General features: G+C 47.5%; 1 pseudogene; it reads right to left on the bottom strand.

Moving 5' to 3' along the window:
• Positions 1 to 6,206: 6,206 nt before the first annotated feature.
• Positions 6,207 to 12,805, bottom strand: LOC149325876 (uncharacterized; annotated as a pseudogene).
• Between the last annotated feature and the right edge of the window lie 3,616 nt (positions 12,806 to 16,421).

The raw sequence follows: 16,421 nt of genomic DNA, 5'->3' as shown, positions 1-16,421 counted from the left end.
GCAATAAAGTGGATAAAGTGAGAATATCTCGCATTGAAAAAAATTATGTATTTTTTATTTTATATATCGATGCGCCAGAAAACAGTAAATAGCATAACAATGTTGATTAAAACCCATCTATGTTCTAATTTTTTCATGAGCCCGCTTGAACCGGTTCAATACGGTCCGAACCGTTTCGAACAGGAGCGAAATGTCACTTTGGAGCCCAAACAAGAACAGAACCAGAAAGGTGTGAACTCGAACCTGAACCGAACCCCCCAAAAAATTCCGGTTCGATGCTCTGTTTTGTTCAGGCGCTCAGCCAGTACGTTGGTCTCAGCATGGTATCCAGTTGTTCTGCGGAGGCTTTTTTCATCATCGCGACGTTATCTAGATAGAGCAAACATTTTTCACGGCAGGCCTGTCTGCACTGTATCCATTACTCGCAGAAACTACGATGATGCGGCACAGATACCAAATGGAATGACCTTGAACTTGAAGATGCCATCCGGAGTGATAAATTTGTTCTATGCGCGATCTCTTTCATAGACTTCAATTTACCAATAGCCGCTTTTGACGTGCATCGATGAGAAATACTTGGAGTCGCAGAGTCGGTCCTGTGTGCCGTCGATGCGGGAGACAGTGGACTTCATTCTTTGTGATGTTGTTCAAGCGGCGGTAATCAACGCAGAATCGAAGTGCACCGTCTTTCTTCCTCACTAGAACAACCGCTGTTTCCCAGGGGCTCTTTGATATCGGGATGAGGTAGACGAAGAATTTCTTCCACTTTGTCCGGACGGCCTGTAGTTCTCGTGGCTATGCAAGTTAGGAACTTTGGCAGATAAGTCGGGCGTGCTGGTCGGTTGTAATGCGATGCTCGGCAGTCAGCGTTTGTCACCTCTGGCTTGGTGTAGCTTTCACCAACCATTAGTCATTCTTAATCGGTATGGCTGATAGCCCTGCATGTGCCATCTGCGGGCTTCACGAGACTATAACCCACATTCTTTGTGACTACCCTGCCTACACCACCGAAAGGCAGTCTCTCAGCCGTGCGCTGGAACGCCTAGATCCACGCCCACTCACGGAAGTGAAGATTCTCTGCCCCTGGCCGCGGCGGTCGTCGGCGGAGAAGGCCTCCAAGGCACTGCTCCGCTTCTTGAGAACTTCTGGCCTGCACGATAGGCTATGACTTTAACGAACATTGACGTTTTAGAGTGACTTCAGTCTTCTGCTACTCTCCTTTCTCTTTCTTTTATTGCGAAAGCAATACTACTTGCACTTTCACGCCTTTGCCGTGCCGCGGCGGTGACCACCATTGACCTTTGCGAAAGCAATACTACTTGCACTTTCACGCCTTTGCTGTGCCGCGGCGGTGACCACCATTGACCTTCAAGTGACCTTTATTGCATTAGATTGGATTAGATTAGATTGGATTGGATTGGATTCGACTAGACTGGACTAGATTGGATTAGATTGGATTAGATTATATTAGATTAGATTACATTGGATTGGATTGGAGGGGATTGGAATGGAATGATTTGGATTGGATAGGATTGGATTGGATTGGTTTGGATTGGATTGCATTGGATTATATAACCGATGCATCACCACAAATCTAACCACAAGCACCACCACCAGCTACACTACCAGCTGAACCATGGCGTAGGTACGGATATTGCTTTCGCAATTACCGGGCTTAACCAAGCTAAGCCACAGCGAATTTTTTTTCATCCCCTCACTCCTTTCCCCCCGTGTAGGGTAGCAAACAGATTATTCTTTCGGGTAACCTCCTTGCCTTTCCTCTTCTGCATCCTCCTCCTCCATTAACTCTTATCCCCAACTCTTCCCATTTAAGTCCCACGAATGCCTCCTGTAAGCAGGCAGTGAACAGCATTGGCGAGATCGTGTCTCCCTGCCGGACACCTTTCCTTATTGGAATTTCATTGCTGACTTTATGGAGAACTATAGTAGCTGTGCAATCGCTATAAATATCTTCCAATATTTTCACATAACACTCTTCCACACCCTGATTCCGCAATGCCTGCATGACAGCTGAGGTTTCCACTGAGTCAAATGCTTTCTCGTAATCAATGAAGGCTATATATAGGGGTTGGTTATATTCTGTGCATTTCTCTATCACCTGATTGATAGTGTGAATGTAGTCTATTGTGGAGTATCCTTTACGAAAGGCTGCGTGATCATTTGTGCAGCGGGCACGACGCAAGCGCGGCGAACACACCCTTCAAAATTCTGTTTCTTCTTGTCCAGGCTTTGCTGTTGTCAGACAACACAGCTTGTTCACCTGCCTCGGTCTCACCGTTACCGGTTTCGGGAAAATTCAACGTGACAGAGAGCACGGGCAGCAATGCTATGATGTTAGATAGCCTGCCCAACCACGATTTGGCGACACTTCGCTGCCTCCAGAGGGGTTGCAAGGCCTACGAGCGCATCAAAAGATGACCGCGTTCAAAAATGCGCGAAGTTGTGCGGTGGGGCCCCACAGCCTTAATCGCTTCCTGCGAAAGCGGGAAAACTGGGTAATAATGCCCTAACCCAGTATTTATGCATCCAACTCCTAGAGTCAGGGGAGTTGGAGCCGCAAAAAAATATAGCCCAATGCTTGGTCATCTAATCAGCGACGCACATGAATGGATTAACGAGATTATTTATTTTTGTACCCTAGTTTTCCCCTTCACTCCTACCCGCGATACATTAGTGGTGTGCGGCGTCTACTTCCATTAGACTAAACTACACTCCGTCCCTATCTACTAAAGGAAAAGTTGGGATAGCCTATGTTCAAATAGAAAAGAATCTGTTCTCGCTGCCCTATAAATTGGCGACGAAACAACTGAAAATAACAGTCGTCATTCAAAGTATAATGAAACCTGACGGTCAACGAACCACTCTCTGAACGAAACACTAAGTCTCATTTTGTACAGACTTTTCGAGACGGAACAGAGAGAGAATGGGAACAGACAGGAGTTAGGTTACTGTCAAAACAGCCCATCACCACAACGCATGATGGGAGACAGACAAGGAGAAACAAGAGATGAGACAGAAGGGTACGGAACAGTTGAGGGAATAACTACAACTCTGACAACACAGAAGCAGAAATGCGTCAGATGTACTTGTCCCTAGTACCACAACAACAGGGACGCTTCAGCACGATCAACAAAGAAGGGGTAACAACAGATATACATTTCACACAAAACACGATTAAAAATTTAAGAAAGGATGTTACACCAGGCTCCAAAATGTCAACACCACTTTCGTACAGGCCATCTACAAAGCGCGCAGGAAATATTTCATAACACTACTCAACGCATGCTTAGCACTAGGACACTTTACAAAAGAATGGAATAGAGAAATAGAGAGCAATAGCTATGAATTCAATGTTAGGAAAAGTATTAATCAATGAGAAAATATACCACTTCTTAGAAACATAACAAATATGTTATGTCTATGCAAACGAGGTCTATGCAAGTATTTCGCGAGGTTGTGTCGAAGGACTTCCACCAGTTACCCCACTAAAGGCTCAGAAAGGACTGGCAGTGAATTTATATAGTCAGGCGGTTCGCAGAGACGAACGGCGGCGGCTCTACGTTTCGGCTCGGGCGGTGCTCATACCGGTATCTGCCACCACCGATCCGGCGCTCTGATTGCCGCCGCACAGGGGCGGCATTGGGGGAGGAGCAGAGCAATTTATTTATCGGGAGGTCGCGGGAGGCAGCGCGTGGGCGCGTAGGAACGTTGCGCGTCGAAGAGATAGCAGCAACATCATTGTTCTGTTGTACTCCGACGTTCTCGGCGCTCGGAAGCGCGGAGGTTGAAGTCTGAGACGTCACGTTGGCGACGCTGCGCCGGGCTGAAATTCGCTCCCGAAACTCCAGCCGCGTCGACGCGGGACAACGCTGAGTCACAAGTGGCGTCCATGCCAAGATAGATGTACTATGGTAGCGTAGGCTCCATAGAAGCCCATACGTTCAAAACATGGCGGCTCATGGTGCGCAGCCAGCGCCGTCTTCGAAATGCGTGGACAACTAAAAAGTGACATCATAATGAAAACAAAAACGCCACGTCGAAGTCAAGTGTTTTAGTGACGTCATATTCGTGACGTGAGCGTCACGTGCTGCTTTGCGGGGAAAATAAACTGCTGAACGCCGCGACGCTTCAGCGCGACACCCGACAGTGGAACGAAGAAAGAAGACACGAGGAGTGCCGACCACCAACGCTATTTTTAGGTAGTCAGTTCTCGTTGTGCCTTTTTCCTTCGTCCTCGCATCAGGTGTCGCGCTGAATGTCAGGGTTGTAATGTGGCAACATGCGCAGTTATTTATGTTACTACCACATTAGTTTTAGGTGTAATGACTCCTTGCTGGGTGCTGTTTCTGAGCACCCAAGTTTGGAAGCAATGGGCTGAGGTAGAATTGTGTTGAGTTGTGCTCACACAGAAAAGGACAGTGATGCAATCTTTTTAATAAAAGTGATGATTTAATCAGTTGAAAGCCACAGTACACAAAAATCTGATTAGTGACACAAAAACACAGTGCTGATGTAATCCGCGAGGAAGGTTTAAAATATAAAAATAAGGTAGTTTGCCTGGTGTGCATAAATGGCATAAATGGACTGCAAGCATCACTGCACTTTCCCAGCAAAATTAGGGCTTCCTTTAAAACATGCAAAGAACAGACATCTTCATCAATACAATCAAACGCAATGCACATAAATGAAACCAAATCGAGGAGCACTCATACATAATGGGGAATCAAGAAAAAGTTAAGAATATTCAATTCACCTTTCTTTTAAAAAAAATGACCTTGTAGTCGCTCGAAGCATTCAAACTGGCGCTAGCTCCTGGATATTACTGAGGAAGATTCCGATATAAAACGACTGACCTCATTAAAGCCTGGTGTGTGCTTGGACCCTAACCTGCGTGGCAGTTTTCTTGAACGCAAAAATGTGTCCCGTGTGATATGCACGTAGCTATGCCACCAACTTCCATTGTGATGGGAGGTTATAGCACCTGCAACGGTGCATTTTTTTGCTTCACGTTTACGTGCATTTCGCATGCGGCTTGTTTACACCAGGAAAATTCACTCCATGCACGCCAGGCTTAACACACTAATAGAAACAGTATCTGTCTGAGCACTGTACATCTTGCATAGAGACCATACCGTAACATGTGACATATAAGGCACTTTTTCCTCAGACATGATCACTACACAGTATCATGTCGACATGTCTACAAAACTGAAGGTGTACAAAATCCTTTTCAGTCGCAGTTTTCAGTGCTCAGCAACACGTAAGCACTGTAGACATTTAAAGCAGGATTCACTTGATGTTTGCAAAAGATAAGGTTACAGATTTCTTATTAATGTCTTTGTTTTATGGGGTTTAAGATCCTAAAGCGACTCACGCTATGAGAGAAACTCTCCATTATTAAAGTGCTGCCTAACATTCTGAGGGATATAAAGCACACTTACTTAAACCCACTGCCAAGTGCATATTGATCCCAGTGCTTCTACACCACAAACACCATTGATGCTCATGCATGATTTACCCTAGAACAGTCAGCAAACAAGCACAACCATTGTCCTATTGGAGGCATTAGGAAATCAGCAGAATTCCCTATGCAGCATGCACTTCTGTACAAACTACCATCTAACCATCCGAACGGCACATCCGATACCTCTCATCATACGGACCATTATATAGGAGGAAACTTTCTGTCTGCCATGGGCAATCAGTGACAATGCCACAGCAGTGACAAAAGTAATATTGTAGCATCGCAGCACGATTTATGAGTATGTAACAAATGAGACCAGCCTGAACAATGCAAAACAGTAGCAAAGGCGTACTGCCACTAGATTATCACTGCCAGAAGGTATGTGCACTACAAACTGATACTCAACATGACTCACACAATATGACAGTTGCAGAACAGATGTTGATGGCAAGGCATAGATGAAAACATTTTTCATGAAGCAGTGGTACCTACAGAGCGGTAGGAAAGAAAAATATTTTTACATAAAGATACGGAAAATTGGTAGATCACTAAAACACCACACCACAAAAAAGCCGCAAGGCCACTCATGCATTCCCAAATTTCAGATTACATAATCACTGCAAACAAAATTGCCGAGCACCTCAGCACGCGTCATACACATACAGTCGATAATTCACTTGTGTTGCAGATAAGTCACAGTAATGACAGCGTGTATATGGCACTACAGGTTTTCAAGCTGCACACAAGATATAACAGAGACCATAGTGCAGAGCTCCAGAAATTGAGCAAATTGGGCGCATAACATGTACTGATAAAGGGGATTCAAGCGTCCTAAAGTAAGCAGGATCTACTACTACAACTTATTTCAACTGCCTTAAATGTACAGATGCAGACATCAGTAAATGAAGCCCGCTACTGTGGCCCGGCTGCAATCTTGCCCGCCGTAGTAAACGTTGTAAAGCAGTGTGTGTTCATGAGATGAGAAACAATACCAGCAATCATTATAGCATGCCATGCCTGTAAACCTATACCGTGCAAAACAGATATGGCTTCAATGTCATTGCAGGCTCCGTTTTGCTTCTGTTCGCATCTGCACAAGCCCTAACCATCTTGCAAACAAGAGGTTACCCCACATACCACTTTGCTTGCGGATTTCAAGGCGGCGATCTTTTTCGTATGCTTCTCTTACGTATGCACTTTTTATTATGTGGTCCCCAACCTTGAAATCATACTTAGAAAACATATTTCTCAAACACTTCAACAAGTGAGGGGCATCAAACAGGAAAAACAGTGGCTTGCCATTGACCTCAATGTATGGCTTCTCAGGACTTACAAGGCTCGAGAAAATGGAAACGTTTTGGCTCCCTTGGTCACATACAACGGCTACTGGCTCAAGGCCTGCTTCTAATAGCAAGTCGTGGCACCGAAAAATGAGACTGTGAAGTACATTGGCAGGTGTAGCCCTATGAGCAAAAAAATAACCAAGTGGCTGCTTCCACTGAGTGCCAATCCCTTTCGCCATGAAGACGAGGCCTTTGTTTGCTAGGTTTGCACCTTGCTTCCCACTGTACTCTTCTAACCCTTCAAATTTGTCTGCTGACGGGTTGTATGACAGATCTTTCATTATGTGCATTTCATCAAAAACAATACTGCAGGCCCTGTCTGCATGTGGAAAGGAACCTGCACGCCGCTTCAGAAGCTCAAAAACTTCCGGATAAAATCCAACTCTATGTGGAACACGTTGAAGCCAGAGCTGCAGTGACCTGACAGATGGGAGCTTAAGAAGCCTTCTACAATATCTGTACCCTTTTGGCTATGGAAATACAAGCCCATGGCAAACGACTTGTTCTGTGAGGACCATCGGCGGGCAAACCTGCTAATGTGGCTCATTCTCAGTTGAGCCTCAACAAGTGATGCGAAGGCTGGCGAAACGAGCGCACGAACACCCTCCACTATCTCGGCGACAGTCCTCATCTGACGCTGTCGCTGGAGCCTTCGTTGCAGCCTCATGCTTTGGTCCTGGAACCGGCGCGCCTTCACTTTCAGCGCATGTAGCTTGCGCTTGCAACGGTGGGCATGGCACGCTGCAAGATGAGAAATCACAGCCATCACAGGAAACACATATCATCCACATACAGGTATGAAATTCACATCTCTAAAGTATATTTAATTTCAATAACCATGCCTGATCGAAACAATTATGTTTCCATGTCCCTACCCCAATGTCTATGTTCTATCTCCACAGTTTTTTTAAGCGTCTTACTCTAGTGCGCTGTGGAAAATTGTATACTATGATTATTATTTCACTTTTGGAATAGTACTGTAAGAGCAAAACATCATCGCGAAAGTTTCCCTGAATCGGTAGCAGTACTTACGTTCACCACAACAAACAGTGGAGGGGCCGGTGCAAGCCTCCACTAGTAGTTGCCCAGGCGCCAACAATTTCTCATCCCCTCCAGGCAGCACATAGATGTGGTCACCTGTACACAGAAAGCAACAAGGAAGATGGCTTTCAATCTTCAGAAGAGCCACAACAAATAAATCACGTTGAAAACAAATCGCTGGGCACACCAACAGAAATGATTTACATATTTCATACTTCCGACAGTACTATGCTGAAGAGAAGTCACTGGAATACAGACACAAACGGATTCCATATTTCGCACTTCTATATGTAATGTAACTGTTTTGCTTACTGAGTAATGTCACTTACATCCACAAGCAGCAGCAGACGCAGCAGGGCAAACCTCCACCATCGGCTGTGCAGAAGGCGAAACTGCCATGCTTCCATAAGCTCGCCCTGCTCAGCTCCTCTTCCTACGTCACACGTATCACCCACTGCACAAATAACAAAGAGACGCTCATAACAACGGAGAGTTGTAAATTTGGAACAGTAAAAACCATGTACTGCTTGGCCTTTCTGGCCCACCAGCGTGGTTTGCCATTAGGCCGCGGCACTTATGCCGGTGCGTCTCAGGTTTGACGCACGTACACAAGATTGCCGGTACCAATATCTGTTAGAGACAAACGTGACAAGACAATGAGGGACAGTACACGGGACACGTAAACTTTACACATGCTTAAGGGTTTGTTATAGACGAGACGCATTAGTTGAAACTTCGTTCAGCGCGAAAGACGAACACAAAGAAAGGAAACGACACTTACGGAGCGCTTTCAACTATGTCCCACCAACTAGCCCAGCACGAAGTTTTGAGACGCATTACAGTTGCGCCATCGTCAACTCTTGCAGCTGCCACAGAAAAGTCCGGGCATAGTTTTTAGCTTAAACACGATAGACGTAAGAAATGCATGTCAATCGTTTTCATCACTAAGTACTCGTCACATAGCGGCATGCATTGCATTCGTCAACTGATGAAACTGCCACTAGAGTCCGGGCGCAGTTTAAAGAGGACACGAACGTAGAAAATGCAGTTGAATTGTTTTAAGCATTCATTACTTCTAATGACACAGCGGCATGCATTCAAAGTGCGCACCGGCTCACGGCTGTGTATCGTGCACATGCAACTTCGATACACTAAGCGCACTCATGCAGTTAACTGCACTGAAAACAAGACATGACCGGACAAACATGCAGGGGCAGCAAACACAAAGCTTACCTTCTCACGTCCTTGGTAAAGCGATGAAATGTGACGCCGCCAGACAGATTATCGCTCGCACATCGTGCAACCGCACATCTCTTTTTTGCGTGCGGGTGCCCCATGGCCACAGACGATGCGCTTTTGGGGCAAAAGCGACAGAATCGCACCCAACAGAACGAAACTACACAGAAGCGCTGGCAAAAGGGAAAAGCGGAAACTGTACACGAACGATGCACACCAAGAACTCGAGCAACAAGCAACGAGGAAAAAGTAGGGCTAGCAGAATCGAGTTTCAAACAAAAGCAAGCAGAATGGTCAAAAGATATGACCAGGGTATTATATCAGAGCACCGTCAACCTTGGCATCGTCCCGCTGCCATTGCCGCTGCTCTGAGCGAACGCTGTCATAAAAGTTTTACAAAGCAAGCGCTATACTTTCTAACAAAATGCACACAACTAAAATATTTTAAAAAGGAATCACTGCAATTGTTTTTGAATGCTTTTGAAACACAAAATATGTCCTAATTATTTTCCTCTTCTGGTCGTGTTTGTCCACTCATTACATTTTGGCGCTTTAGTTCCACCACTAATTTGATGTCGCTAGCACTTGGTTCTGGACCGCATACAAGCCCAGGCCAGGGCTGTGGCATGTTGCAAGTTGCGCGTCCGCGCCGAGGGTGGCGCCACGGTCGAAACGATTGCAGCGATCCTGGTATCGGCGGTAAACGCGGCTGCAGTTAAGCCTAATAAAAGTGAAATTTTTCGACCACTATCAATAATAAAAACATGCTTATGAACTAAATTATAACCAGCCCTAGGTATTAAAAATAAGACATCAAAGAAATTAGTTCCGAAGATGACGACGCGGGTAACGCGGCAGCAGACGACACGCAGACGACGCCCGGTCAGCCGCGCAAGCGAAAACGGCGACGTCGGCGACATTCGCACTGCAGCAGCGTCATTGGCGTCATGTCGAGTCACACAGTGAGGTTTTCTTGGAGTCTTTATACTAAGAACTAGTACTGCAGCGTATTATGTAGTCCCTAACCCAATGCAATGTGATTTCTTCTGCACGAGTGCGAGGTTGAAAATTTTCGCTGCCTTTCTCTCCGTGTGTTTATTCATAGCCACTGACTGATGCGTTTCGATACATGTCAGATGTTTTACTTCCCTGCTATTTACCTAAATCACTTACAAAGTCGCGTACAAACCTATATTCAGTCATGTAGCATTTTATTATGTATACTGTACCTACCTTGATACCTTTTTTTTTATCCCCTATATATTCTCTGTGCGCTCATGTCTTCTAGGTTTACATAATGGCGTTTTTTGTTTTGATTTTTAGGATGCCTGTTACTGATACTGCAATGTCACTGATGCCTAAAATCACTTTTTGAACATCGATTGTCACTGCTGATGTTCTTTTAATAAATTGTTCTTTGTACAAAACCATTTGCGCTTTTCGTTCTCGAGCGAGCGCAGCTGCTAAGCAGTCGCGCCGCTCGCCACCATTCACCATAGGCTACATCAACAGACACATCGAAATACAAAAACGAGTGAGCAGATTTCGTAAGTACTTAGGAAATCAAGCGTGAATGCAGCGCGGGAGCAGTTAATCACCAGTATTTGCAAAGCTTGGATCGAGCTAGCGGCCGCCAGCACCAGGAACGCGCGAGTACAGTGCACTGTAGCGCGAGTAACCGGCCAGAACCAGCCGCCTAAACGCGCGCCGCCATATTGGATTTTTGATGCGTTTACCGCCTCTCCCAGGTGCCGCCACCATCGCCTTCGAAAAAAAACGTCCCCATTGGCTCTATGAGAGTGTCACATCCTTGCCCAGGCTTCGCGACCTATTTCAATAGACCTTGTCCATGCCTTTACCCATGCCCAGAAATCCATTCCTACGGCCTGCTGCCTCCGAGTAGCGGCAGCGCGCACCGCAGCCGACGCGCGCGGTGTATTCTGGGTTCGCTGCTTAGTCTAGTGTTCGACGGAATCCCGTCTGGCGAGGAAAATTCATACTGACGAAGAAAACATACACTCGCCAAGGTTCAAAGAAAAATAATAATGAATTGACGTTGCGGCGCCCGTACGGGTGCCTTGATCACAAAGAAGCGAAGGACGGGCAGGTGAGCTATATATGGGCGGTTTTTTGAAGGGTGCGCAGGTATATCTCTGGGAGATTGCCACGGGTCCGGTTAATCGTGTTTGGCGTGGATTGAATGCACAATGATTCTATGAGAAGGCGTTTTGGTAATGATTTTTCCTTTTGCAATTACACGTGCTGCGTCCCAGTCGATGGTATGGCCAGTTTCTTGATGATGTTGCGCCAAAGCGTTTGAGTTAAATTTTCCTTTGGCGACGTCATTTTGGTGCTGTTTGAGCCTTGTCTTGAATTTGCCTGTTTCTCCGATATAGGAAGCGTCACAATCACGACAGGGGATCATGTAGATCACACCTGGAAAGTTATCGATGTCAAGAGGGTCCTTGACTCGCAAGAGTCGTTGCCGAAGTTTGCACGACGGAACGTGGGCCACATGAATGTTATAATCTCAAAAGATGCGAGCAAGGTTCTCACTCACACCGTGGGCATACGGAATCGGCACCCGCTTCTTTGCGCATGCGTCAGTTCGGACAGTCGGAGCAGAGGCTCGTCGTTCCTGGGATCGTAGTATTTGGGCTGAGTAACCGTTCCGTATCAGGCCTTGCCTTTCCTGTTTCACTTCTGCTGCTCTGCGCTTAGGACTTGAGCATATTCTAAATGCGCGGTTGAACAGAGACGCAGCGACTGAGCGCTTGTGCCCGATGGGATGAGATGACTGAAAGTTTAGGTACCTTCCGGTGTGAGTGGGCTTACGATAGACGGTGGTTTGCAGAGAATGCGGTGAGCGTTCCACGAGGACGTCGAGGAAAGCGATGTGGCCGTCCACCTCCTCCTCTAGGGTGAACTAAATGCTTTGCTGGAACATGTTGAGGTGCGCTAGAAACCTGTGTACGTCTGGCCGGTTGATGACACAGAAGCAGTCATCGACATAGCGTACAAAAAACTGCGGTGGGGGGTCGAATGAGGCAAGTGCTGCGGATTCTATTGATTCCAAGGCAAGGTTAGCACATACTACAGAAACTGAGGCACCCATGGCTGTTCCGAAAGTCTGTCTGTAGAATGTCTTGTTGAAGGTGAAATAAGTATTGGAGAGGCAGAATTTTAGGAGTCCGCAGAGGTCGTCGGCTTCAATCGGGGTTCGTTCAGGCAAACTCGCGTCTTCGTTCAGGGCTATCTTGCAACACTCCACCGCAAAATCCACAGGCACAGATATGAACAGAGACTTCACATCGAAAGAAGCCATTACTTGGGTGTCGTCAATGGGCACATTCTTCAGCTTCTCGACGAAGTCGCTTGCATTCCGGACGTGCGTAGCGGTTTTTCCCGCTAAAGGGGCCAGCACCCGGTGAAGGTAGTCAGAGAGCTTGTTCAACGGGGACCGTGTAAAGTCCACAATTGGACGCAGCGGTGTGCCCTCCTTGTGCACTTTTGGCACGCCGTAGATGGCAGGAGCGCCGCCATTGTGACACAGTAGCTTGTTGTAGATATATTGACCATCGAACGGGGGGACGTATTTGAATACATCAGCGAGAAGCTTCTGAAGTTCAGCTTCTATCTTTCTGGTCGGGTCCCGGTTTATCTTTGCATAGGTATTTTTGTCCTCTAAAAGTGCCGACATCTTTTTTATATATTGAGTCCGATCTAACACCACAGTGGCGTTCCCCTTGTCGGCCGGAAGGATCACGACTGCCTCATTCTTTTGTAATCTTTTGAGGGCTTCCTGTTCAGAGCGTGGTAGTGCGCTGTCTTTTTCTTTTCGTAACTTTGAAAGTGCTCCGATGGCACGAGAACGTGCTTGGTCGCGTAGGCTGGCGTCAATCTTTCGCACTGCTAGTTCAACGACACATGTCGTGCTTTCGCATCAGGGACGGGTCCAGTGTTGAAGTTGAGTCCCTTGTTAAGAAGCGAGAGTTCAGCATGGTCTAGCTTGTACGAAGACAGGTTGTGTACGCAAGAAGTTGCTGTCTCTTCTTTCTGCCGCCCTTGGAGCAACCGGAACTTCGTTTCTTGATTCTGCTGTCTTTGTTCCTGAGTGTTCGCTGCCACACTGTTCGCGTAGAGCAGGACATCAAAGGCGTCCATAGCTAGGGTATGTTCTAGTGCCTGTTGAGCGAAGATGTTCTCCAGACGCTTAATCGTTGATCTTGTCTCCAGAATTCTCGCTTGTAGTAGAAGTTTTTCGGCTCGAGCGATAACATTTTTCCCAAACGGGGTACATACCAGAATTGGTCGACGTATGGACTTCGGGACCAACCCATGGCTTTTGCATCGTAGGTTGAAGCGTAGGTGGCACAGGAAGGAGGTAAGCCTCGTTTTCAGTGCGACGAACTGTCGAATCTTGGTTACGGCTTGCGGCCCGTACTTTTCGCGGAGAGTAATGAAGTCTAGGGTTCGACGGAATCCCGTCTGGCGAGGAAAATTCATACTGACGAAGAAAACATACACTCGCCAAGGTTCAAAGAAAAATAAGAATGAATTGACGTTTCGGCGCCCGTACGGGGGCCTTGATCACAAAGAAGCGAAGGACGGGCAGGTGAGCTATATATGGGCGGTTTTTTGAAGGGTGAGCAGGTATATCTCTGGGAGATTGCCACGGGTCCGGTTAATCGTGTTTGGCGTGGATTGAATGCACAATGATTCTATGAGAAGGCGTTTTGGTAATGATTTTTCCTTTGCAATTACATGTGCTGCGTCCCAGTCGATGGTATGGCCAGTTTCTTGATGATGTTGCGCCAAAGCGTTTGAGTTAGATTTTTCTTCTTATTTCCTTCTTATTTCATTCTTATTTTTCTTTGAACCTTGGCGAGTGTATGTTTTCTTCGTCAGTAAGCGCTGTCAGAGAGTGCCGAAGCTGCCGAACACGTCGCTGGTCATGCGGCGTCGGAGTATAGAGGGTCTCGCTTTGGCCGACGTGACGTGGCAGTGCCGCGCTCGCGTGTTACATCGCTGACACTGCTAGCGAGTCAAGTGAACGTGGCTCCGCGTTTTGGCTTGGGATTCACACACCGTGATCCGCTGATGCCGAGCCGGCGCGTCGCCAACCCGAGAACACCGCACGCTATCGCGCGGTCGCCGCCACCAAGAGGAAACGCATAGCCGCTGCCGTGCGCCGCCACAGAGAAAGGGGTGAGGAACCGGTGGGGGGGGTCACGCTGTGGCAAAGGCAGCGGCTGCTATCGCGCGGTCGCAGCCACGAGAAAGAGGGCAAGGAGGAGAGGCGGGTACACTCAGTGGCCGCATTTGTTTTTCCAGTCCCGGACTACTTGCTGGCAGGTCTCGGCTTCCGCTCGTACAGGAAAAGCGTCATGGTCACATGACCTACTTGCCATAGGCTGCTTTCGAACTCGGCGACAGAGCCGGGCTCCCCCTCGGTTACCGTACAAGGACGCTGTCATCTGCTAGCAGACGATGCAAGCCACGGCCACTACGACGCCGAAGCAACGCCGAAGCAACGCCGTGCGTTCGATCATGATACTGAGTCGATTTAAAGACTGTACTGTCAGCTTAGCGTAGGTGCATTACAGAACTCAGCTTCGGAGGTATGCACGCCGCTACTGCTTGCGGCGAAGTTCGCACAAAGTAGCCCAACTCGTTGCGGAAAGGCGGATAGACGAAATCCCCCGCAAAAATGTTGACAACAAGCTCTATAGCTGCTCCAGTATACGAGTGGTTCACCTGCGATGCTTTCAGGTAAGCGTACAGACAGCATGTGGCAAAACAAGCGAACAAGAACCTCTTGACGATACGAGCAAACAATACGCGCTCGCAGCTCCGAACGCGCGTTCGTGTGCGGTGGATTTCAAGAAAATAAACGAAGATGCAAGAACAAAAAAGTCTTGCGATGGCTCAGAGAGGAGCTACGGAGCTCATGTGAAGTTTTAACGCATGATATCGACCTCCAGGAACACGAAAAGCACTCAAAATGCACACGGAGTCTAACTTAATATGGCTGCCAGCGCGGCGCGCAGCTATCGTCTGCTGCCTTCTCAGCAGCCCCAAGCAGCCCGCGGACTGCCATAGGCTAAAAACGAACGCGTTGCTATGGCGATACAAGCAGGTGGGCGGAGCTTTCGGGCTGCCCGAGAAAAACAAATACCGGACTCGAGTCCGGAAGTAGTCCCGGACAGTCCGGGACTGAAAAACAAATGCGCCCAGTGGCGAACGGCAGTCGCTATGCGTTCCAGCTTGGGCGTGCGGGAGATGGCGCCAGGAACGCGTGCAGCTAGAGCAGCGCGCTGCCCCAGCGGTGGAGCTGCTTGCGAAGGGCAACGGCGACGCTGCGAAACGCAGGAACGGGTGTCAAAGAGCTGAGCTTTAAAACAAAATGACGCTGATGGGATTTAAACACGCGACCTGCGTATTTCGCGCTAACTGAACTACTGCGGTGGCGGTTCAATATTCTGCTTTCGGGGCTATTTATGACGCGTGTAACCTAACTGCGAGCGTTTTCATCAGCGCCACCCTTGTACATAGGGGCGGGCGTTGGACGTCCTGCGATACCGCGAGTTACACGCGGAACGGGATTTAAAAAGAAAGGAAATATGGAAACATCCCGTATGTTTTCCTTGCATCCCCTTACTATTGGCTGTCCTCGTCTGTGTGTCATAACCAACACTTCATTTCGGTAACCTTGTCTTGACTTGACTAGGCAGGTCTTGACTAGGCAGTCGTGTTCATAGGTTTTGTCCCCATCTTTCGAATATGTTCCACGTGTTCCGGTAACACAGCATATACTACGTCCGCCCCTGTGAATGAGGGGGACGCTGGTGAACACTCTCAATCTTCGTTCGTTCAATATCTTCCCAATGTTCGTTTACAGCGCACGTAAACTCTGCTGAAAGCAGATTGAACAGCCGCCGCAGTAGGTGATTTGGTAGGGCACCGAACGCGAAATGCGAAGGGCGTCCGTTACAATTCCATTGATCCGATGTGGTTATTTTTATTATGTTTTACAGTCGGTTATTTTTAAGCCATCAAATAATTACGGTATAATTTTCCATTAAGGTAACACTTGTTGCTGGGCTATTCGGTCATAGTTCTACGTGCAAAAGTTAGCGTAAAACACAAGACGATCACAACAAAGGTGCACAGGACCCTGTCCGCCTTTCTTGTGATCGTGTTGTGGTTTGCGCTAACTTTTGTATGTAGAAATTTCCCATTGATTAACGTAAAGAACACAAGATAGAAACAATCCTCCTATGCCTTCCTTGGTATCGCTGGGCTTGTTCGGTTGT

The sequence above is a fragment of the Amblyomma mixtum genome, chromosome 10 (assembly GCF_055824585.1).
Source record: "Amblyomma mixtum isolate Tamu chromosome 10, ASM5582458v1, whole genome shotgun sequence".
Taxonomy (NCBI): domain Eukaryota; kingdom Metazoa; phylum Arthropoda; class Arachnida; order Ixodida; family Ixodidae; genus Amblyomma; species Amblyomma mixtum.
Note: the sequence above shows the minus strand (reverse complement) of the source record. Positions and strands in the feature narration are given on the sequence as shown.